The 26098-nt window shown below is 39.0% G+C and overlaps 1 pseudogene across 1 annotated transcript; it reads left to right on the plus strand.

Annotated features, from left to right (window-relative positions):
* Positions 1-1081: 1081 nt before the first annotated feature.
* Positions 1082-10733, plus strand: LOC114301832 (wall-associated receptor kinase 3-like; annotated as a pseudogene). The gene is made up of 4 exons (XR_014341507.1): positions 1082-1659; positions 8469-8534; positions 8824-8990; positions 9635-10733. The product of XR_014341507.1 is annotated as a wall-associated receptor kinase 3-like (transcript).
* Positions 10734-26098: the final 15365 nt, after the last annotated feature.

Genomic DNA, 26098 nt, shown 5'->3' on the forward strand with positions numbered 1-26098 from the left:
ATTAAATATTAATTATAGGTTGGACTTTAATAAATTAAATCATTTAATTAACTTTTTACATTACTCTAAATTAAAAATAAATATTTTTTTACAAGCGGACCAAGCTGTATCCGTACCTTATTTTTTTGAATTTTACTGTATTGACATACCCGTATCGTACTAGTACCAGTACTCATACCCGTACTTGTGCTTAGTAGGTCTCTACATACGTGCCGTATTACTGTTATAACATGAGTTGGGTTGGGCTACACTATTGGTCATACCAAGTGAACTTGACCGGAACACCATTCACCTCCTCTGGCATTGAAAACAGATTCATTGCGATTGGTTGCGAACTTGCGATACTTTGGGATACATTCGGGACTCCGATGCCTCAAGGTTTGGAAGCGGGTGTATCTCCATCTGCTACCATCCAGTGAAGCTGACCCGTGAGGGTCCTTGTTCAGGGGTCGGATGCTGTCAAACCCAAATCCCTAATGGCGTCAAGACCTTCAACATGAGTATCAGTGCATTGTACATTAATTATGAATTTTCGAGGAACTTTAGTCCATGCAGCTATATTTTCTTGGCCAGGAAAGATTGGTTCGACTTCTCAAGTAGAGATCTCATAAGTCTCACGAACGTCCACAGAAAGCCACCGACAGTACTCGGTTGGGTTGTGGGAGAAGAAATATGCGAATCGATGGATCTGTCCTCCTCCTCGTTCTCGATCAACCCATGTGGACCTAACACTAATTGCGTCAACTCCAACAATGACCCTAGATATTGTTGTGTATGCAAGCCGGGATACCAAGGCAACCCCTACCCTTCTTAGTAGTGTTTTGAAGGCGTCAGGATCCTCTAGAGTAAGTTGTCTATAGTGATTTCCTAGAGTAAACAATCTAATGGCTGAAATTAAAACTCACCAAAACGACGTCATTTTGGTGAGTAAGTTGAAAAAAAAAAAAAAAAAAACAGCTTTTCACCTCTGCAATTCCACACCCTAAATTTAAACGATCTTTGATAATTTCTTTTCTATTATTTTGAAACCCTGATCATAGAAGATCAAAAGATTCATTTTTTTTTTTTCTGAATTATAACTATGGCTGGTTATGACGATCGATTCGAATTATCTGACAATCCAAAACCATCAGTTTTCAATCGGTCCCTAACCTTGCATGTAACGCCGAGCGAGTTTCGGAACAAACCCTACCCTCACTATTCTCTCGAACGCAATGGATCGATCAAGAAAATTCATTCACCGTTTGAATCGGCCAAGAATTCGATCAAAGGAAAGGTGAGACAGCTCTGCAGCATATTCGAATCCACTAAATCCCCAACCTCGGTTCTAGACGGTTCACAACCGCAGACTCAGTTTCCATCTCCGAGTAAATTGAAATCGGGAAAATCATTGGGTTCCGATTCTTGGGTTTCTCCATTGGTACCCAACTCTTCGATTCCGTTACAGGGTACGGAAGATCGAATTGTTGCGTATTTCACTAGTTTACGAGGAATTCGAAGGACATATGAAGATTGCTATGCCGTGAGGATGATATTGAGGGGATTTAGCGTTATTGTTGACGAGCGTGATATTTCCATGGATTCGGCGTTTAGGAAAGAGTTGATGAGCGTTTTGGGTGTAAAGAATGTGACTTTGCCACAAGTGTTCATTCGAGGGAGGTACATTGGAGGGGCTAATGTGATCATATTTATAATTATTATACTATTATCTACATAGATCTATATATTTTAAGCAGTGTTTGATAGATTTTATGTATCTATATATTCATGGAATCGACCCAGCCTTTTTTTTGGTATATACAGATCATCATCACCTTCACCATTTGTCTACTGTTTACATTCCTCAGACATACTTTCAGTCAAAAAAAAAAAAACAGAGGTTGAAATCGGCTGCTCTTACTCTTCACCATTTGTCTACTGTTTACATTCTTTAGAGCTTCACTGCTCTCTTCTTCTCTTTCCTCATTGCCTGTTCTTCCTCTTAAGCCCTTTTCTCTCTCTCTCTCTCTCTCTCTCTCTCTCTCATGCTTCATGTTTGAAATCGGCTTGCAGAGTAAAAAAGCTGGTTTTTTTTTTTTTTTTTTTTTTTTTTTTTTTTTTTTTTTTTTTTCAACTTACTCACCAAAACGACGTCGTTTTGGTGAGTTTTAATTTCAGCCATTGGATTGTTTACTCTAGGAGATCACTCTAGACAACTTACTCTAGAGGATCCTGACGCGTTTTGAAGAGTTGGTAAAAAGTTTATTTTTTAGTTTTTTAATTTATTTTATTTTTTTGTAAATAAAAATTTTGAGAGATGATGTGACGTAAAATTGATAAAAATCTAAAAACTAGCTCTTTTTTTTTTTTCTTCTTCTTCTTCCCAAAAGACCCCCGAATCACAAGGATGCAAAGGTCTTGTATTCATACCCCCTTTAGATAATGATTACAAATTGAAGTTTTATACAAATATTAATGCAAAAAATTATGATGTTTCTAACAGAGTAATGTTAACCATCATTTATTTTTATCATTTTATCTTATCGCCTGATTTATTAATTTTAGTGATAAATGCTGCAAATATCGAATTGACTTAATTTTTTTTTACCATATGATATGCGCGAAAGATTTTACAAAATGAACAGTTTAAATCATCAAAATAGTACTTATGATAGGTTTCATGGGCCCAACATTACCTCTCTAATTCAGATCATGGATGTTTGGGGATCCATGTGTCATTTATTAAGCTCCAGTAGCTAATACAACATCTAAAATGTAAGAAAACATTGTGATGAATATGATGATGTCTAATATTACTCTTAATAAATACAAATGGAAACTAATTTTTGTATTTAGTCATAATAAATGTAAGCAAAAAAATATTATTATTATGTACTTGGTGAGTAAAAAATGTAAGCAAAAAATATATTATGCCAAATCAAACAAATTTAAGTATGTCCTAATCAAGTGAATTACCAACATGAATTATTTTTCGCCATCATATTAAAATGGGTGTGAAAATGACCCAACGTATAGCCTAGCAGGCTCCCGCCAAAAATCAAGCCGAGCAGGGCCGGCCCACTTGTGCAAAATCGTGGTCCATGCCCAAGGGTACTTGGGCGGGCCACCGTGCCTGGCCTTGAGCTTGAGCCTAAGGTGGGCTTGACCTTTTTTTTTTTCACAAATTTATTTTTTCCCATCAAAATAGCTTGGAAATGAGAGTGGGTCGGGCCTTGAGCAAGCCAAGCTCAGACCGGGCCTCATAGGCTGGCCCTCAAAACAAATAGCCCAAGTTGGGTTTGCATTCGGGCCTAGATGGGCCCGGCTGCGGGCTTTGGATGAGCCGCGGGCCGATAGGCTAATTTTATAGCCCTATTTAGGATTGATATTCATAAGGCATTTGACAAAGATTTTTACATACCGACAATCGTAGCACAATCCTCCCTATGTATCTGGATTTGGGAATGGCTATATAAATACCGGCAACATGTAGGTACATTCTACTGGCATGCCACTTTGGACCTATAAAATGATTTTTAATAAATTTTTTGACCTTTTATAATAACTCACCAAAAAAATAAAAAAATAAATAAAAAATTAGCGAAAATTCAAAACTAGTAGATAGTTGATGCGGTGAATTATTTAAAACTAAGAATAATTATTTTTATCCAAAAAAATTAAAAAAAATTAATTGATATGGTGAATTATTTAAAATTAATATAGGGTCATTTCTCAAATATATTAATTATGTATAAAATGCAACTAATTATATCAATTACCGTTGTTTTTAGAAAAAGAAACTTTCCAAATTTTCAACTGATTAAATATTATTTTTGGTAAATTATGTCACAAGAAATATTAAATAAATTAATAATTTTATCCATTAAAATTGATTTAGTTGATAACTTAGATTATGCAAATTTGATTATCAATTTCGCATTTAAAAATGTGAGAGTGGTGATAGTCAAGTGATATTTTATTACAGTTTGTTCACTTTTTATTTATTACTTAAGATCTAATTATTTTGATCATTGTTTTTATTGTAAACTTTGTTATATATTTAAGTAAATTTTAATAGTTATTTATTGTAGTAACCCATTTTATAAACACTGATAAAAAAAAGTGAGACATTTATTCATAAATCTCTCTTCACGTACTTATGTTTCACTTAATTCAAATTATTTTTTTAAGTTCCAATAAATCCTATAGTTGATATAATTACCAAAATACTTTTAATAATAGGGTAAAACGCACATTAATGTTCACATTAATAGTATAAATGTTTCATGATCTGAACATTCACATTATCAAATTTATTTAATCTGAATATTCACAGCACCAAGTTGTTAAGAGTTTAAAAAATATTTGTAATAGTAAAATTGTCCATAAAATACCTCAAATATGATAATTAAAATTGGATGGATCAAATGTCCAAAATAATAGGATTTATTGTAATACAATAATATCTTATAGACTAAATGAGACACAAGTACCTGAAAGAAGATTTTCTAATAATTTTTTTTTTAAAAAAATGGTTATATAATTTTTTAATCATATTTTATTTATTTATTTTAAATTTTAATTTTTTCAATTTTTTTTGTGGTGGTAAATGCTTGAAAGACGCCATATGGGAAATAACTTTTGAATGGTGATGTATTGAATTTTTTTTTTCCAAAAATTGTCCTTATTCTACATATACTCATCAAAAAGGCAAAAGCTTGCTGAAAAACAAGTAAAATTTGAGTTTTGAGAGAAGAAAGTTGGTGGGAAACATTAAAAATGAACATAGTGTGCTGGTTGTTGTTGCTGCCAATGCCATGGCTATGGATAGTAGCATCGGCAACTTCAACGGAGAAGCCCAACTGCCCTAAAAAATGCGGCAATATCACCATCCCTTACCCTTTCGGCATAGGAAACCCCCGGTGTTCCATGAACAAAAGCTTCCTGCTAAAATGCAACATAAGTAGGATTGGGCTAGACTATTGGTCATACCAAGTGAACTTGACCGGAACACCATTCACCTTCTCTGCCACTGAAAACAGAGTCATTGCGATTGGTTGCGATACTTTGGGATGCATTGCGGACATCGATGGCACACAGTTTGTAAGCGGGTGTGCCTCCATCTGCGACCATCCAGTGAACCTGACCCGTGAGGGTCCTTGTTCAGGGATCGGATGCTGTCAAACCCAAATCCCCAATGGCCTCAAGTCCATAGACATGAGTATCGATGCAGTGTATAATTATACATATTCGAGGCACTTTAGTCCATGCAACTATGTTTTCTTGGCCAGGAAAGATTGGTTCGACTTCTCAAGCATAGATCTCATACAGTACTCGATTGGGCTGTAGGAGAAGAAACATGCGAATCGATGGATCTGTCCTACGCCTCGTCCTCGATCTACCCATGTGGACCTAACACTAACTGCGCCGACTCCAACAATGGCCCTGGATATCGTTGTGTATGCAAGCCTGGATACCAAGGCAACCCCTACCTTTCTGAATCACAAGGATGCAAAGGTCTTGTACTCATATCCCCTTTAGATAATGATTACAAATAGAAGTTTTATACAAATATTAATGTAAAAAATAATAACATTGCTTGGTTTCATTTTTTTAAAAATACTTTTTAAAAAATTCTATTTTCTTATTTTTCGTATATTTTTATTTTTACTGAATTTTTTTAATATTTTAAGTAGTTTTTTTACTTTTTAGACGCACTTAACATAAATACACCTAAAAAGTAAAAAAATTGTAAAACAAATCTTTTAAAAATTCACTAAATACCAAAAATACAAAAAAAAAATACAATAATTAGTACATTTTTTGTATTTTTATGTATTTATTAATTTTTTAAAATATTTTTTCACAAATTTTTTACTTTTTAGATACATCTAAGTAAAGTGCATCTAAAAAAGTAAAAAAAAAAATGTTTAAAATTTTAAAAATATTCACTAAAAACAAAAAAACACGAAAATCAAAAAACTCAGTTTTCAAAAAACTTAATTCAGAAAACTCAAACCAAACACATTGATACTTCTAACAGAGTAACGTTAACCATCATTTATTTTTATCATTTTATCTTATCATCTGATTTATCAATTTTAGTAACAAATGCGATAAATTAAATATGCTGCAAATGTTAAATTGACTTAATTTTTTTTTAGTGGATGATATGCATGAAAAATTCTACAAAATGAACGATTCAGATTATTGAAACTACCCTATCACCCGTGCTACGCACGGGATAATTATAGATATTTATATTTGTTTTAGATTTTTTTTAATATATAAATTATATTTTTTAAGATTTTTTGTAAAAATAATTTAACAATCTTATCACTAACCATCGTGTATGAGAGAAGTTGAAAAGGGTACTGCAGTAACTATACACAGATTGTATCTATAATTATTTGTATGAGTGGATTTTAAATGCTGATCAAGGAATTTTGACCAAATCAATAAATGCAAGCATATGGAAAGACATGTGGATTGAAAAAAGTTAATAAATGCTGATAAGGGGATTTTGACCAAATCAATAAATGTTGAGTTTTTTTTTATTTTTTTAATAAAAAATTTAGAAAATTTAGATTGAGATATTGAAGCTCCCACAGGCTTTGAGATTAAAAATCCTTTTTTGTTTAATATATAGTATAAATAGATAGATAATATAGATATATATATATATATATAAATTATAAGATGAGAGAAATAAAGTGCTATCTTATTATAATGGAGGAGATCTTATAAAAAAAACGTGTAGACATGAATGTCTTCCTATTTTATTGTGTTTACAATCATCTATATATGTGAATTGTGATTTTTAATTTTTTTTTTAAATGTTTTCTTTTTTTCCTTTTTTATATTATATTAAAGTTTAATATTTTGATAATAATCAAATATATTGAATTTTTCAAGGAATTAAATGTCTTTTTTATTATTATTATATTATATTAAAGTTTAATATTTTGATAATAATAATATATGTTGGACTTTTCAAGAAATTTTTTTTATACTTGTTCTTAATGCATTAAAGTGTTATTATGAAGGGTAATAATCATATGTGTTGAGACTTTTTAAGGAATTGATATGTGTTGGATTTCAAAGAATTTTTTTTTATGTTTGTTCTTAATGTATTAAAGTATTATTATGAGAGTAAGACTTAGGAGTTGGGAGAAGTTAATAAATGTTAAGATTTTTTTTTTTTTAAATCAAAAAATTAAAAAATTTAGATTGAGAGATTGGAACTTCTACAAGATTTTAGGTTAAAAATCCTCTTTTACTTAAAATATAGTATAGAAGTATAGATGGTACCTATAATAGGTTCTACAGGCCCAAACATTACCCCTCTAATTCAATCATAGATGTTTGGGTATCCATGTCATTTATTAAACTCCAGTAGCTAATACAACGTTTAGAATGTAAGAAAAAGTTGTGATGAATATAACGATGTATAATATTACTCTTAATAAATACAAATGGGATCTAATTTTTGTATGTAGCCATAAGAAATGTAAGCAAAAAATATAATTATGTACTTAGTGAATTAAAAATGTTAGCAAAAAATATTGTTATACCAAATCAAACAAAGTTAAGTATATCCTAATCAAGTGGATTAGCAACATGAATTATTGTTCGCCATCATATTAGGATTAGGATTGTAAAATGGCCTGGCTTGGCCCTGTTTGGACCTAGTGGGCTCCTATCCAAAAACGGACCGAGTCGGGCTGGCCCACTAGCGCACAATCGCAGCCTAGGCCCAAGTCTAGGCCCAATGGTACTTGGGCTAGGCGGGCAGGCCAAGCCTTGGGCAGGCTATCGAGCTTGGGCTTGAGTTCGAGCTTGAGCTGGGGTCTGACCTTTTTTTTTTTTTTTCCACCAAAATTTTATTTTTTTTCCCACCAAAATAGTTTGGAATGAGAGCGGCCCTTGGGCAGGCCAGTGGGCCGGGCTCGAGTAGGGCCCAACGGGTCAGACTCACAGTTCAAGCCTCAAAACAAGCAGACCAGGCCCAGGTCAGGCTCAGGTCCAAACAGAGCCAGATCTGATCGGGTTGGGCCATAGTGGTCCGCAGGCAGGCTCTAGGTGGGCCGCGGGCCATTAGGATTGATATTCGTAAGGAATTTGACAAAGATTTTTACATACTGACAATCGTAACACAATCCTCCTTATGTATCTGGATTTGGGAATGGCTATATAAATATGGGCAACATGTATTGAGTGGTGGGGTGTGGTATGGGTACCTCTAAGTTCTATCAGTGGTCTGTTGACTTGGTGGCAAGGAGTCTGCATTAGAAAGAAGAAAAGTTTCATTTGGGATACGATTTCTTTCACTATTTTTGGACCATATGGAATGTAAGAAACGAATTGGCATTTAATAAGATTCAGCGTCAATGGGAATGTGTACCAGATTTATTTTGATGAGAATTGCTTTTTGGGTTAAGGCGAAATCGAAGTTCAAATAATTTTCTGTAAATGATTTTCTTTTTCAGTTTCATAACATCAGAATTTGTCTATGAGAGCTTGTGTTTGCTAATGCATAATTTTCAAGAGATGAGGTTGGTTGCTTGGGGTCTTTAGGTGAGGTGGAGTGCATTTATGGCTGGTGGAAGTGGATGTTGGTAGTTAGTTTGGGCAGTTGGAGTGTCTCTTGCTGCCTGCAGTATGTATGGTTCAGCTTTGTTGTTTTTATTTTATGTTTTTCTAGTGTTTGTTGCTATCTAACTTACTCTGCTCTTGTTTGTTCATTTTTTGTGGAGGTGCTTGGACATGTTTTTGCGATTCTTGTTGCGCTAACCTAATTGGGATGAGTTGGATTTGCTTTCATAATTTTGAAACTTGAATTAGTATACTTGATGTTGCAGACATAGATGAATGCTTGGATCAAACAATGCATTGTTGCGAAGGGACGTGCAGGAATACCCAAGGAAATTACACTTGCCACTGCCCACTCGGCATGTCTGGTGATGGTAAAGTTGCTTGCCAAGGATTTCGTGTTACTACTCTCGTTGCAGGTAGGTTCCACACACTACTATTTTTTCTTTTTCTTTTCTTATTTTTTATTTATTTTTTGGACAAATTACATCAGTTCCTTCTATCATTTTGGTCATTATCGTTTCAATTAACTTAATTTTAGATTTTTGTCAATTTGATTCAATTAATAACATCAATTAGAATTTTTAAAAGAAACTAGTCACTAGTTGAGGTTAACTCATTAAGATGAACAAGTTTATAATTTTACCTATAAAACCATGACGTATACTACTTACATGTGCATTTTCCGTCAAAAATACTAAAACTTGTAATTAATTAGACAAAATTAAAACAAAATCATAATTCAGAATCAAAATCAAGCCAATTGAAATTACATGAATCAAAATGACATAAGACTCAAAAGGGTGGGAACTACGAGTGTAATTTGCCTCCTTTTTTTTCCTCTTAATTCTGTAACTAATTCTCTTCTTCATTTTTTTGGTGGCTCATAATTTTGGAAATATCATTGCCACTTCATGTGTGTATCATTTTTCATATCAAAAGTATTACCTCCACTCTTGATGAGATTTTTGCATAAAAAATTATGCTTGCATGCAAATCCTCTTTGTTTTATTTACTTCATTTAATAAATATGGAATTAAACTTGTTAACCATTGTAATGCAGTTTGTGGGACGCTCATATTTCTGGCCTTTATGGTAATTGTAGCTTGGATAGAGTGCAAGAGAAGAAAGAAACAGAGAAATTTCCAGCAAAATGGAGGTTCATTTTTAAAGAATCAAAGGAGTTTTGGCAAATGGGTCACTAGTAGCTGTTAAGAAGCCTAATGTAGCAGACAAGACTAAAACCAAACACTTCCAAAGAGAAGTAATAAAGCAAGCGTTTCAACATGAAATCAGCATTGTCTCTCAGGTCAATCACAAGAATGTGGTGAAGCTTTTAGGGTTGTGTCTGGAGACAGAGTTCCCATCACTAATTTATGAGTTCATCTCCAATGGATCATTATTCGACCACCTCCATGTCAAGCATTCGGCGATGTTAAAATCATGGGCAAATCGTCTGAGGATTGCTGCAGAGATATCACTAGCACTCGACTATCTGCACTCGCTTGCCGACCCACCAATCATCCACAGAGATGTTAAGTCCATGAACATACTTTTGGATGAGAAATTCACTGCAAAAGTTTCTGATTTCGGAGCTTCTGTCCTGATTCCATTTGGTCAGAGTGTTGTAGACACCAAAATACATGGAACACATGGGTACTTGGACCCGGAGTACTTGATTACAGGTTTATTAACAGTAAAGAGTGACCTTTACAGCTTTGGGGTTGTCCTTATGGAACTATTGACAGAACAGAAGCCAATTCTTAAGCGAAAAAATCCTGAGGAAAATGTGAACTTCATTCAATATTTCATTTCCTCGGTGGAACAAAAAAAAAATTTCTCAGGTTTTGATGAACTGTGAGGATGTTGATCGGAGCGAAAGTGAGCAAATTGAAGCAGTGGCTGAGCTTGCTGTGAGATGTCTCAACAGCAGCAGTATAGAACGACCTACAATGAAGGAAGTGGCTGAACAACTCAATGGGCTTATGAAATTACATGAGACCTTTGAAGCTCAGGAAAATGAAGAAGAGATGGAGAGCTTGTTAGGCAAAGAAAATGATGCAATGTTTTACTCAATATCAGAAACCCATTACATGACAGCATTTGATATTGAACTTCAGTAAATGTGATAGTTGAAGAAATAAAACTTACAAACTTTGTTATTTGCAGAAGCAGCATATGCTTGAAAGGAAGGTCAATTAGGCACCCTGTTGTAGCTAGGAGGTTATGGTCTATCAATATTTTCTATCTGTTGTTGGATGCTTTTTCTTTAAAATCTGTTGTATATGTTTGGTTGTGTTTTAAACATGGTAATAGAACTATTGATGAATGTTGTCATAAATCGAATCATCCAAGTGATCTTAAGGTTTTGTTAGGGTCATTCATTATGTGATTTGATTTTCTTTGTACCAAACCCACAAGGCCACAACTTGCCAAGTGATTGTTGAAAAATATGGTTTAAGGCCTAATAGTTGGCTACCGTCTGACCAACTGGGGTCTAATTTTACTTGTTTATGGAAGGATATTTTGAGGATTGGCCTTTCAGTCATGAATTTAGCCATGTTCTTCTCAACAACCTTGCCTTAAACTTGGGATCAGGGAGTGACCCTTGGACGAGTAACATCCCCTTGCGTGTATCCTTTCCTCGACTTTTTCTCTTTCCCTTCAGCAAAATTGAACTCTGGCAGAAATTTTCTCTCATTCTTCTGACAGACCCTGCTTTAATCTTTTATTCAGGATGAAAGAGTGCCTGGGAATCTGAAAATCTTGGAGGGATTTTAAAATTGATAAACATCCTCAGTCCCCATTCTAGCAGATGAGATTTTTTACATTGGAAAATTGACAAACAGGGCATTTTCTCGGTTAAATCTTTTTGCTCTCACTTTGAGTTACTATTGGGTAGTGATCTAGATTGTTGTAAGCATCTTTGGAGGAATGTGGGTCCACCAAAAGTTAAAAGTCTTCTGATCAGAAGGCAAATCCTCTCAGCGAACTCTATCAGCTCATTATATTTTGGTTTTGATTTAGATCTGTGGATCATATCCTTCTCCTCTGTCAGAAATCTTGGTTGGTTTGGTTTACAATCCTTCATTGGCGAGGAATTGATTGGCTTCGTCCAAAGTCTATTCATTCACTTTCCTTTTGTATTTTTAAAAATTATTTCTATCCACCAAAAATAAAGTTATGTAAAATTGATAAATATTTTACACATTTATTTATTTATTTATTTTATCAAATTAATTTTTATTATGTTTTTAGATGATGGTCATGTAATGGACGGTTGTTTTTATTTTCATTAAATTAATTTCTATTTTTTCAAAAATCAAATATGACGACAACTTAGATATCATTATTAAACCAATCTATTAAATCAAAAAAATCTAAAACTAAAAATATTTCATATATTAAATATATCGATTATACATTAAAAGCCTAACAATCACTCATTACATGATCATCATCCAAATACATAATAAAAATTAATTTGGTAAAAATAAATAAATAAATAAATGTGTAAAAGATTTATCAATTTTACATAATTTTATCTTTGGTGGGTAAAAATATTTTTTTGACATTTATTTTTGTCAAATTCGTTTATATTTAATCAAACTGACGATTTTGTCCTTGAAATTGAACAACGGTATCTGTAATTGTCCTTATTTGAAACATGATTCAAAATTTAAGGTCAAATATGTCACAATTGAAAAGTCAGGACCAAAGTGATATAAGTCTCAAACTATGAGAACCGTTAGTATATGTACGGGAAAGAAATACACCTTCTCGTATAATCCTGTTGACTAAGTCTGCGCTCCTCCATACGACGTCGCTTTATCACCTGAAAACACAAACGTGAGCTAGCAGGCGGGTGTGTGCCGGAAACCCCTCCGATGCCTAAGTCAACAAACTTGACAAATAGACAAAGCTCAATGTATTCAGAAAGCAAAGTTGTGTGTTACCTCCTCCAAGGTGATGTTTGTGAGCTTTTATAGGTTTCGTGTGGCGCAATCCTAGTAGGACTTCTATTCCTTCACGCAGAGTCCTTCTAGGATTCATACTCCTGAAGGATAATGCTTATCGTCCAACACCCCCCTCACTGCTTAAACCAAGTGAGATGGTTTTTACCATGGCCGAACTACCATATGACCGAAATAAATCTAGCTATGTTGAGCCAGAGTGTGGGCTGAGCTATCCTTAGTTCGGTTCCACCTTTTACTCCATCCCTATCTCGGTTCCCTCATGTACAAATCATGGCGTGTTTAGACCGAGCTTCCGAGTAGCAAAGTTCTGACTGATCTAACCATAATACGTTGTGACCGGACTAACTCCAAGTTCCCTCCGGACCGGAGTAGTTTTACATCATCTTGGGCCGAAGTAACTTTATCTCTTTTGGGCCGGAGTAACTATATCTCTCTTGGGCCGGAGTAACATTACGGCCTTTTTACCCAGTCCTTCGTACTTTGGGCCACAAAGTCCATCTCACAGCTCGGCCAAATTTTCACCAAAAATTACCCTCTCAATTGCCCCTTAATTCCATCTGCACAGCATGATTGGGATTACCAGTCTACCAGCCGAGTTGGAGTTTTTAAGCCTTTCCAGCCGAGCTACAAACCCTTTAGCCTCTCCAGCTGAGCTAAAAACTCTTAAGCCTTTAAGCCGAGCTAATTTTACTCCAGGCTCTGTTTTGTCCGGTCAAAACGTCTCTTCAATCACAGCGACTGTAACGCTTCCCTTTCCAATGACACGTGGCAGGCTCTGATCGGCTGTAGGCAGCTATCACGCCGCCCTCGTACTACGAAAAATTTGAACAGCTCCCGCTTTTTCTCTTTCGTTCCTTCTTTTACACAAAACACTCGCTTCATCTTTGGTTTTTACCACCACACTCTTTATTTCCCTCATCATTTCTTCCAAGCTCCCTTGCTTTTGTGAAGCTTGGTTCGTGTGCCTCTTTCACTGTTGCTGCTTCCATCTAGGCCTTTTTCTTCAATCTGGTAAGCAAATCCATCCTTCTTTCTCTGTTTGTTTTCGTATTTGTCCTATGCGTTTTGTTTACTGTATTTTTGCAAAACATTTTCTTCCATTTGCTTTGTCTGTACTTTACTGGAAAAACTTTACTGAACTCGTGCGTGTATGCAATATCCTGTAGAAGACTAGTCTTTGATCCAAAAACTTGTCCCAACCGAACTAGGATACTGTTTTGTGCTATATAGGTAGATCAATTCAGAAAATAACCGAACTAGAACTCGTAGAAATAACAGCAGCTTCAAAAAATAACTAACTTCTGATTCACTTTAGCCGAAATAAGATCACCGAACGAAGTTTGAACACATTAAACTAGGAACCTCGGTCTTCAACCGAGCTAAGCCTTTGGGGCTAAGCCAGCTTTCTTAGTTTCTAAACCAAACTCAGAAAGCTGCCCCTAGAGGCTCAACCGAAGTAACAAAACCCACAGTTCAAACCGAGATAACCAACCTTATACAAAAACCGATCTTGCGTACCCTATGTTCAATCCGAACTACCAAGTATTTTGCTGAACCGAGATAGAACTTGTCCACAAAACTGTAGTAGGGCTCTTTTACCTTGCTTTTAATTTGTAGCACGGTCCAATGATCTGTGCTTAACCCCTTTGTTTTCTACTTTGCAGACCTAGGTTACCCAGGCACTCCTCCGTGCGCTCAACCGAGCTACTGAGCACAACTTTTGCACCGATCTAATTTATTCTTAATTTATACCATAAATGGGGAAGTATAGGTATCTAGTAGACACTCCGGGCGGCCTAGCCGAATTCAGAAAAGACTACAACATACCCGACGACGTCCACTTGTCGTTAGCCGAAAAAGATGTCATTCCCTGGGATAATGAAGGCTTTGTTCCCTTCACCCTCTTATCCATTATTGAAACCGGACTGCGATTTCCAGTCCAACCGTTGATTTGTGAGTTTCTTAGGCAAACTAGACTATGCCCAACCCAACTATCCACCAATTCATACAGCATAATAATGGGAATAGCCGAACTGAACCGCCAAGCCAGACTAAACCTTGGCCTTGCCGAAATCTTCCACCAATATTCCATCGGTTCAAAAGAAGATGGGTGGGTCTATTATTTAAGAATACGACGTCGCCGAGAGAAGATAATAAAACATACACCGGATAAAGACTTAAATGACGACGACTTCTTTTGGGTGTTTGGGAACTTCGAGGATCTCCAAGCCCAGATTCCCGGCCGACGTATAAATTGGAAAAAAGGAGAGCCCGGTAAATGTACTTCGGTTTTCTTGCTTGCTATTTTTATATTTCGGTTTTTCAATCTTTCAGCCGAACTAATAGTTGTCTTTTTTCGCAGATTCCGCCCACCTCCATTCTTTATACAGCTACCCAAACCTAGCAACTTTGCGTGCCGCACTACGGTATCCAGAACGTAGTTGGGCCAAGTTGCTTAAATTCGAGCCGACCTACAGATACAGCGGTCGCCGAAAAGCGAGAGTGACTGATTTTCTTCTTGAAGACGCACCAGAGCCGGACCCAACCTTACCATAAATTCGACTAATTCCATTAACTGCTGAAGAGGAGATGGCCAAAAAGAACAGAGTAAGGGCGCTTCTAACCGAAACCAACAGGGCCGAAGTACCACCTTCAAGCCAAACCCAAGAAGCTGTGGTGGCCCTTCCTACTCAACAACCGTCCTCATCACGCCGAACCAAGCGCGCCCGGACTGCCGAAACTGAACAAAGCTTGGTTGATGAAAACGAAGCTACTCTTCCACCGAGCCCCCAACCCGAGCCTACCAACCGAACTACCACCAGCTGGGCACCAAAGCTTACCTTCAATGATCGAGATATCCAAGATTCTGATTCGGTTGTTGCTGACAAAGATCACCAGTTGGCCTTCAACCTGGCCAAAGGTGTGTGCCTCCCCAAAGATATGGAGCACCACCAAAAGCAACTAAACACCGAATTGAAGGCCATCCGGTCTTCAACAAAGTCCATGATTTTGGTAAGTAGCTCTGTCCATTTTTCTGTCTAATTTTTCCAACTTTCACTTCGGCTCAAGGGAAGTCTTTGTTTTATCAGGCCTTACAGAAAAACAACATCACTTCCAAGAGAGTGCTAGAGCTCAGGAAAACAACAAGGCAAGCCGTGGCGGAAGCCGAAGTGAAGGCGGCCGAGCTAGAAGAAGCCAGAAAGCAAATGGCCGAGCTACAAGCTGAGAACGGCCGACTGGCCGGACTGGTTAGTTCGACCGAAGCCGAAAAGCAGAAGGCCGCCATCGCTCTGAAAGACAAGTATCTGCGCGAGTTGGTAAAGCTTGAAAAGAAGAAAGATACCGAGATAACCCAACTAAAAGAGAGTGCAAAAGGGGCCGAAAAGAAGGACTTCAAGAAGGCAGAGGATGTTTATGTCAAGCAGTGCGAAGCCGCAAAGGAACTATTCTTCAAGTGCGGCTGGAGGGCAGCTGTTGAGAAGCTCGGTCATGATCCACAGACCGAGGTTTTCAACCCTCCAGCCTACTTCATACCGAACTCCCTTGTGGAGTATGCTAATGCCATGTAACAACAATTTCTGGAAGGCTCGGACTCTGACGAAGACTCCGCTTCTGAGGATACTCCGGCTGTTAGTGCGGACCAGTCAGTTCGGTTGGAACCCACGGTGGAAGACCTGACTATCAAACTACCAAATGAAACCGTGGTTCCGACCAAAACTGCCCTTGAGAGCGAGCTCCCGCCTGAAACCGGTCTTCCAGTTGATGCTGATGCTGCGTTTGATGCCGAAATTGAAGACCTTTTCTCTTGATTTTGTACTTTTTCCTTTTTTTGTTACTTTTTGTCCTTGTAACCGGGCTATGCCCCTCCTTTGTAATTGCCCTTCAATGAATGAAAATATGTTCTTTAACTCTTACTTCGGTTGATGTGTATGTTTGTACTTGTAATGATTTTTCCGTAATCTTTTCATTTCCAACTTTTATCTCGGTTTTTGCTAGTCAAAATAACCATGCTTACCAGCCAACCACTTCGTAGCCGACATAATTACTTCGGCTGAGGAGTATATATCTTCAGCCATGCCCTTACTTCGGCTAAAGAGTACATATCTTTAGCCATGCCCTTACTTCGACTGAAGAGTACAAAGAGTTGGTTTAATCCAGCCAACCACTCTTCAGCCATGCCCTTACTTCGGCTGAAGAGTACAAAGAGTTGGTTTATTCCAGCCAACCACTCTTCAGCCATGCCCTTACTTCGGCTGAAGAGTACAAAGAGTTGGTTTATTCCAGCCAACCACTCTTCAGCCATGCCCTTACTTCGGCTGAAGAGTACAAAGAGTTGGTTTATTCCGGCCAACCACTCTTCAGCCATACCCTTACTTCGGCTGAAGAGTATAAAGAGTTGGTTTATTCCAGCCAACCACTCTTCAGCCATACCCTTACTTCGGCTGAAGAGTATAAAGAGTTGGTTTATTTCAGCCAACCTCTAAGTTAGTTTTTCCAACCAACCTAGAATAATGTTTGGTTATTCCGACCAAACGTCCTGCAGCCTGGATCCTTATCCTGGGCTTAGGAAGGTGTTGGTTTAATCCAGCCAACCTCTAAGTTAGTTTTTCCAGCTAACTTAGAATAATGTTTGGTTATTCCGACCAAACGTCCTGCAGCCTGGATCCTTATCCTGGGCTTAGGAAGGTGTTGGTTTAATCTAGCCAACCTCTAAGTTAGTTTTTCCAGCTAACTTAGAATAATGTTTGGTTATTCCGACCAAACATCCTGCAGCCTGGATCCTTATTCTGGGCTTAGGAAGGTGTTGGTTTAATCCAGCCAACCTCTAAGTTAGTTTTTCCAGCTAACTTAGAATAAAATGCTTGCAATGTACCTAATCTTCACTAAAACTAACTTTTACAGAGAACAACTTATGCTGAAAAATTACATATTTTTTGAAAGAGAAAAGCTAAAAGTAAAACAACTTGAGATTGGCCGTGTTCCATGGCCTAGGGATTGCTTTGTCGTCCTTATCTTCTAGGTGGTATGCCCTTTTGCCTGCTAATCCAACCACCTTGTAAGGACCTTCCCAGTTTGGCCCTAACTTGCCATCTCCTGGTATCAAGGTGTTTCCCATTACTTTGCGCAGTACCCAATCGCCGATCTTGAATTGTCTTGGATGCACTGTTTTGTTGTATTTTCTGATTAACTCTCGTTGGTATGAGGCAATGTGAACCAGTGCTCTTTCTCTTCTTTCCTCCGCAAGGTCGAGTTCCAATGCTATGGCTTCTCCATTCAAGTCTGGATCAAAATTTTCGCTTCGAATTGTGGGGAGGCCAACTTCCAGTGGGATTACTGCTTCCATTCCGTAGGCTAAGGAGAATGGTGTTTCTCCTGTTGATCGTCGAGGTGTGGTGTGGTGCGGTAAGCCCATAAAACATGAGGAAGTTCATCCGCCCACTTGACTTTTGCCTTCTCTAACCTTTCTTCAGTCCATCCAAGACGACTTTATTTGATGCTTCTGCCTGACCATTTGCTTGGGGATATGCCGGTGTAGAATTGTAGAACTTTATCTTGTACTCTTCACAAAAGCCTCTGAAGATTCTGCCGTCGAACTGAGTGCCATTGTCTGAGATTAGGGCTTTTGGTATGCCAAACCGAGTGATGATATTCTGCCAAACGAACTTCTTCACATCTTTTTCTTTGATTGATGCTAATGCTTCTGCTTCCACCCACTTTGTGAAGTAGTTTGTTGCTGCGAAAAAGAACTTCCTGTTGCCAGGTGTTGTTGGAAGTGGTCCTACTATGTCCAAGCCCCACATTGCGAAAGGCCATGGGCTAGTTAATGGTACGAGTTCCCTTGCTGGTTGATGTATTTGGTGTGCAAATTTTTGGCATTTTTCACACCTCTTCACATATTTTTCTGAGTCTGCCTACATGTATGGCCACCAGTATCCTTGTGAAATGGCCCTGTAAGCTAGCGATCTTCCACCTTGATGACTTCCGGACACCCCTTTGTGTATTTCGAACAAGAATGCTTCCACTTTGCTGGGATGGACACACTTTAGGTAAGGTCCTGAGAACGACTTTTTGTATAATGCCCCAGATGGGAAAAGCCAAAATCGCTGCGCCTTCGCTCTTATTCTGTTGGCTTCTTTTTTCTCTTTTGGTAAGATGCCGTCTTTTAAGAACAGGATGATGGGATCCATCCAAGAGGGGCCTAGTTCTGCGCAGCATACTTCCTCTGCTTCTGGGTCCTCAATACTTGGTCTTGGTAAGTAGTCGATGAGCAATGGATGAGGGATGGATGTATCTGCCATTGAGGCAAAGCCTGCTAGTTCGTCTGCTCTGCTGTTTTCCTCCCTGTCGATTTGTTCTATCCTTACTACATCAAACTTTTTGATCTCTGTTCTGACCAATTCTTGGTACTTGGCCATTCTTTCATCTTTTGCTTCATAGTTGCCTGAAATTTGATTTACCACCAACTGTGAGTCGCTGTAGACCATTAGTTCGGTGGCCTTCATGTAGCATGCTGATTTGAGTCCTGTGAGAAGCGCTTCATACTCCGCTTCGTTGTTTGATGCTGGAAAGCCAAGGTTGATTGCTTGCTCTACAACCAGGCCGTCTGGTGAGATGAGGATTATGCCAAGTCCTGCGCCATGCCGGTTGGATGCTCCATCCACAAAGAGCTTCCACATCTCTCCAACGAACAACTTCCAGCAAGTGGAGGGGTCAGATGATGTCGCGGGGTCAAAAATGGTGTTTTCTTCAAGGCCTATGCTTGCTGTCTGGCCCTCGTCATCTGATTGTACTGTTGGTGAGTCTTGGTTTGTTTCTTCTTTGCTGTCTTTAGTCTGGTCTGCCTTAGAGTCTGACCGAGTGCTTTTTGCTAGGGGTTGCGCTATTCCGGCGTCAACTTCCATCCCTAGTTCGGTTGTGTCAGTTAGGTCGACTGGGCAGATATGATGACTACCAGGAGTAAACTCTGCGACGAAGTCTGCCAAAGAGCCTTTACTGTGGTTCTGGGTTGGAACTTGATGTCGTATTGTCCCAACTCTACTGCCCACTTCAAGATTCGCCCAGAAAAGTTCGCCCTCTCAAACAAAGCTTTTAGTGGAAAAGCTGTGAGGATGACTATGGTATGGGCATGAAAGTAATGTGCCAATTTCCTGGAGGCCATCATTAAGGCCAATGCTAATTTTTCCAAGGGCAAGTACCTCGTTTCGGCTCCCAGCATTGTCTTGCTGACATAATAGATGGGTAGGTGTTGGATTCCTTCTGTACGAACTAACACTGCGCTAACTGCGTGCTGAGAGACTGCCAGGTACAAGAAGAGTTCTTCTCCAGGTACTGGGGTAACAAGTAGTGGTGGAGAAGACATATATTCCTTCAAGCTTTCCAGAGCTTGGTCGCATTCTTCATCCCACTCAAACTTGGCCTTTAATGCTTGAAAGAATGGTCGTAGTCTGTTTGATGACCTGCTTATGAACCGGTTGAGTGCAGCTGCCATGCCGGTGAGATGCTGCACTTCTTTGACTGAGTTTGGTCTCTCCAAATCCTGGATTGCTTTGATCTGAGAGGGATCTGCTTCTGTACCTCGGTTGGTCACAAGGAAGCCCAGGAATTTGCCAGATCCTACTCCGAATGCACACTTGGACGCGTTAAGGCGCAACTTGTGTTTCTTTAGGATCTCAAACATCTCGCCTAGGTCCTTGAGATGGTCATTCTCATCCTTGCTCTTGACCACCATGTTGTCGATGTAAGCCTCCATTGTTCTGCCCAACAATGGTTCAAACATCTTGGTGACCATCCGTTGGAATGTTGCCCCTGCGTTCTTTAGGCCAAAGGGCATGACCTTGTAACAGTATAGTCCTCTTGGAGTTGTAAAAGATGTGACCTCCTGGTCTGGCTCATGCATGGCGATTTGGTGGTAGCCTCTGTATGCGTCCAGAAAGCTAAGTCGGTTGTGCCCAGCCGTCAGGTCTACCAGTTGATCTATCCTTGGTAGAGGGAAGCTATCTTTTGGGCACGCCTTGTTGACTGTTTTGTAGTCGACGCAAACACGCCATTTTCCATTCTTCTTTGGCACTACGACTGTGTTGGAGATCCATTTTGGGTAGTGCACCTCTCTAATTGCCCCTGCCTCCAGCAGGTTACCTACGTCTTCTGCCACTATTTCGGCATGGTGAAGTGTCGACCTGCGAGTGCGCTGAATGACTGGTCTGGCGGATGGGTGGACATTGAGTTGGTGATAGATGAAGTTTGGATCAATGCTTGGCATGTCGTAGGGTGTCCAGGCGAACACTTCGATGTTAGAGGTCAAGAATTCCAAGACCTCTAATCTCCCAGTGCTGGACAACGACGAACCGAGCAAAAAGAACTTATCCGGGTTTTTTTCATCTATTTTTACCTCTACCAAGTCCTCCACTGCTTTCTGATCTGCCGCTTTGCCGACATCTGTGAATAGGTCATTACTTTTTGGTTCTTCCACCGAATGAACGTATCCTTTGGCAGCGCGGCTGCCATTCACCGTGGCGAAGCATTGTTTTGACATGATCTGATCTCCATAGACTTCTTCAATTATACCGATTTCGTTGGGGAACCTCATCACTTGGTGGTAGGATGATGCCACCGATCGCATGGCATGCAGCCATGTTCTGCCCAAGATGATGTTGTAAGTGGATGGGACCTTAAATTCCCAGAACTCCACTTGTTTTGTTACGCTTCCTGCTCTAACTGGAAGAATTATTTTGCCGACGGGCCATTCTGGCATGGAGTTGAACCCAATTAGGGGAGATACGGCAGGTGCCAAGTCTTTGTCTTGCAGCTTCAGCTGTTTAAATGTTTCGTAGTACATGATTTCACATGAACTACCCTGGTCAATCAGAATCCGCTTGACGTCAAAGTCCTTGACTCGGAGATTGACGACTAGGGCATCATTGTGAGGACAATATATTCGATCTAAGTCTTTATCCGAAAAAGACATGACGTTTGTCGCCTCTGTTTTCCCCTTCTTGATGGCAGGTTGGGCACTTAGCACTTCTCTAAAGTGTTCAGCCTTTTTGATCGATCCCCTGAGCTCGCATACACGCTCAGGTTCAAAAATTCTATGTATCACATTGATAACGCCTTGAGGCGGGGCATCGATTGGCATCCCGTTGGGGTGGTTATTACGGTCCTGGGGGGCTGGCTGTGTCCCTCCTTCAATGTACTTATCCAAGTGACCCGCCGCAACCAACTCCTCCAAGTGCTGTCTCAATGGTGTGCAATTCTCAGTGCGGTGCCCCTTTTCTTTATGGAAGGTGCACCGCGATCTTTCGTCGTAGTCTTTTTGGGCTTCTCCCAGCTTGGCTGGCCACTTGACGAAAGGCTCACCTCTTATTTCGCTCAGAATCCGGTATATCGGTTTTTTGAACACCGTTGTTATGGCAGTGCGGATTCTCAACCATCTTTTATCTGGGTCTTCTCCGTTATCTCGTCTTCCACGTTCGTTCCTGTTCTGACGATCTACTGCATTGACCTTTGCTGAGGTTTTCTTTTCTGGTACTGTGGTCGCACTAGATTTTACTTTGGCACGTGCGCCATCCTCTTCTACCCTGATGTGCTGATGCACTCTTTCCATCAGGGCTTCCATAGTGAGGGGTGGTGTCATGGTGATTGAGTCCCTTAGTCTGTTCCCGACCTAAAGGCCTCTTTTATACTGTGCAATGGCGAGATTGGTGGGGCAGTCCCCAATCTGATTGAATGTCTCCCAGTAACGACTATTGTAGGATCTAAGGGTCTCTTTATCCCCCATGTCGATGGAGAGTAGCTGGTCGATCTCCACCGGTGTTTTAGTGTTTGTTCGGAACCTTGTTACGAACGCTTCTGCCAATTGTGCCCAGGAGGCTATGCTGCCCTCTGGAAGTTTCTCGAACCAAGTCAAGCCTAGGTCGCCAAGGCTTGATGGGAAGAGTATACACATTAAGGCCTCGTTTCGCCGGTATACAGCCATGACCTGGCGAAAGTGGCTCGAGTGTGAGTAGGAATCCGTCTTCCTTTCATACGTAGTGAATTTGGGCTGAAGGAAGCCTGTTGGTAGGGGCGCGTTTTCAATTCCCGGAACAAACGGTGAAGTCTGTAGTCTTGCTAGCGCTTTGTCCGTTGGTTCATAGGCAGGGCGCGGTATTGGCATTCCAACCTCGACGCTTCCATGCGTCCGAGGAGCCAACCGCTGTAAGGCAGAAACTCTATGTGGATCCCGCGCCCTGGCATCCTCCTTGCATCGTGCTTTTTCTTCGAGCACGGTTCGTAAGTCGGATGACCTGGGTAACTCCGTCTGTCTAGATCTGGTTTGGTGCGAATGCGAGGGCCAATATGTGCTTCCTTCAGTGCATGATCTTTCAGATCTCGTCCTCTCAGACCTGGAGTGACGAGTTTTGGAAGACCAGGATTGAGTATCGCCTGTCCTGAGGCTTTTGCTCTCTCCTTGCGAGGGTGTGGCATTCCTACCACGACTTTCTGAGTGGCGAGGAGGCGTCTTGTTTTTGCGCCCCTCTCCTGTCGCCACTTCTTTTTTCTTCATCTGGCGTTTCAAGGTCTCCATGTCCGCCGCCATCTTCCTTATCAATTCATCCTGCTCCTTCACGCGTTCTTCCAGAGCTTGAGGATCAATCCTCCTCCTTTGCCTGTTAGGACTTTGCGAACGAGAGTAACGGGGGCTGTTAGTCCGCCTCCCCCTAGCATCCCTCCTGGAGTTATGTCGTTGGGGCTCTAAGTCCGCCATGGGAGGGACAAAGGGTAATCCTTCACGCCTTGCGCCCCCATCTGGAGTTAGCCCGTCGACGGCGGACTGCGGCAATTCTTCAATATGTGCCATTGTTTCTGAAGAGGAGAAGCTTAGTCAAGAGGTTTTGTTCTGTCTGTTATTCCCACAGACGGCGCCAATTGTACGGGAAAGAAATACATCTTCTCGTATAATCCTGTTGACTAAGTCTGCGCTCCTCCGTACGACGTCGCTTTATCACCTGAAAACACAAACATGAGCTAGCCGGCGGGTGTGTGCCGGAAACCCCTCCGATGCCTAAGTCAGCAAACTTGACAAATAGACAAAGCTCAATGTATTCAGAAAGCAAAGTTGTGTGTTACCTCCTCCAAGGTGATGTTTGTGAGCTTTTATAGGTTTCGTGTGGCGCAATCCTAGTAGGACTTCTATTCCTTCATGCAGAGTCCTTCTAGGATTCATACTCCTGAAGGATAATGCTTATCCTCCAACACCCCCCTCACTGCTTAAACCAAGTGAGATGGTTTTTACCATGGCCGAACTACCATATGACCGAAATAAAACTGGCTATGCTGAGCCAGAGTATGGGCTGAACTATCCTTAGTTCGGTTCCACCTTTTACTCCATCCTTATCTCGGCTCCCTCATGTACAAATCATGGCGTGTTTAGACCGAGCTTCCGAGTAGCAAAGTTCTGACCGATCTAACCATAATACGTCGTGACCGGACTAACTCTGAGACCGGACTAACTCCAAGTTCCCTCCGGACCGGAGTAATTTTACATCATCTTGGGCCGAAGTAACTTTATCTCTTTTGGGCCGGAGTAACTATATCTCTCTTAGGCCGGAGTAACATAACGGCCTTTTTACCCAGTCCTTCGTACTTTGGGCCACAAAGTCCATCTCACAGCTCGGCCAAATTTTCACAAAAAATTACCCTCTCAGTGTAATTTTTCATTTCTATAATTAATCCCAAATTATATGTTGTATGTTGGTGTGGATTATACAGGTGATTATAACTTATTTTAATTTGAGAATTTGTGTCAGACTGTTTGGTGTAGTTTCTGCTTATAGCTTTTAGGCAAAAAAAACTTAAATAAACTGAGAAAAACTAATTATTTAAAAACTACAAAAAAAAATAATTCTACTTATAACTTTTTGATTATCAATTATTAACTTATAATAATCCACGACAAACACTCACGTTGATATATATGTTCGTCACTTAATTCACAAAGGAAAAGAAGGATGTGATAGGTTACCATCATCCAAAGGGAGGCTCTCATGATGCACCCATCTTTAATAATCGTCATCATAAATGAACTTTGGTTGGAATCACAAAAAAGAAGAAAAATAAGAAAGATAAAAGTAAAAAAAAAAAAAAATTTAAAGAAAAAACCAAATTGGAAAGACTTGTCTTTATTTATGTTGGATGTGTGATTACTCTCACTATGTTGGGATTAGAAAGATAAAAAGGAAAAAAAAGAAGCCAAATTGAAAAGACTTCTCTTTATGCTGGAGGTGTGATTACTCAAAAGACAGTGTTACGCAAAAAGCGGGTGAATTAAGTTTTTACAATTAAAATTAATAATATCTTAATAAAAATTATGACTAGCATAATAGATAAATATAATTAATGAAATAAAAATAATTAAAATAAGTGTCTTAACAACTATATCAGTTAATGATTTTAGCACAGTAAAAATGTGAAATATAGCTATGACAATTTAAAATAAAATAAACAGATAAGGGATAGAGAGGCAAATAAATTTATAGTAGTTCGGTTTCAACTCGGCCTACGTCCACTCCTCAAGCTTTACTTGAGATTTTTCACTATCTTCTAGTTTCACAGGGGTGCTAACAACATCTTTACAAATAAAGCAATCCTCCACGGATTTTACACAAACTTCACAAGTTCAAACCCTTGCAAATCTTAGGTGATTCACAATCACTTTCAAGATTTCAAGAACACAGTGTTTGCAACACTTTTACAAGATGAAATGATATTTTTACTTTCAAAGAAAGCTTACAATAAATATCTCTCAAAATATATAAAATGAATCTTTGATTTTTCTGTAAATCTCACACAGGAAAGATGAGCTTAATGCTATAAAGCTCAGTGTATAATTTCTAAGAATAGATGTGAGTGATTATAGATAAAAGAATATTTTTAAGTTTTTTTTAACTTGTTTACATTATAGGCTTTGGTATATATAATGAAAATTATAGCCGTTTATAGCCGTTGTATTCATTTGAATTTTTAGCCATTTATAGTCGTTATAGTCATTTGAATTTATAGCCGTTTATAGCCGTTGTACTTCCATTATTACCAATTTAAATATGTTCCACTCCATCATTACAAATTTAAATATCTTCCACTTTAACCTTTTGAACCTTTTGGCCTTTTGAACCTTTTGGCCTTTTGAACCTTTATAGCCGTTTATAGCCGTTGTACTTCCATCATTACTAATTTGAATATCTTCCACTTGAACTTTTTGAACATTTTGGCCTGCTGATGTGCTAAGTTGTTTGAACCTTTGTTTTGAGCTGTTTGAACTCTTGGTTTAATCAAATATCAAATACATTCTAACAACATTTAGGATAAATGTTTAGGTGAGAAATAATGGGATAAAATAAATTTTGATTCTATTTTTCTCTTTCAAATAAATCATCAAAATAAATTTTAATTAAAATATAATTAAATAAATCATTAAAATAAATTTTGAATTTTATTTTTCTCTATCAAATAAATTAAAACATAATTAAATAAATCATCAAAATAAATAAGTCTAACAATCTCTCCCTTTTTGA

Source organism: Camellia sinensis, chromosome 10 (assembly GCF_055761805.1).
Source record: "Camellia sinensis isolate YWXY chromosome 10, ASM5576180v1, whole genome shotgun sequence".
NCBI classification, from domain to species: domain Eukaryota; kingdom Viridiplantae; phylum Streptophyta; class Magnoliopsida; order Ericales; family Theaceae; genus Camellia; species Camellia sinensis.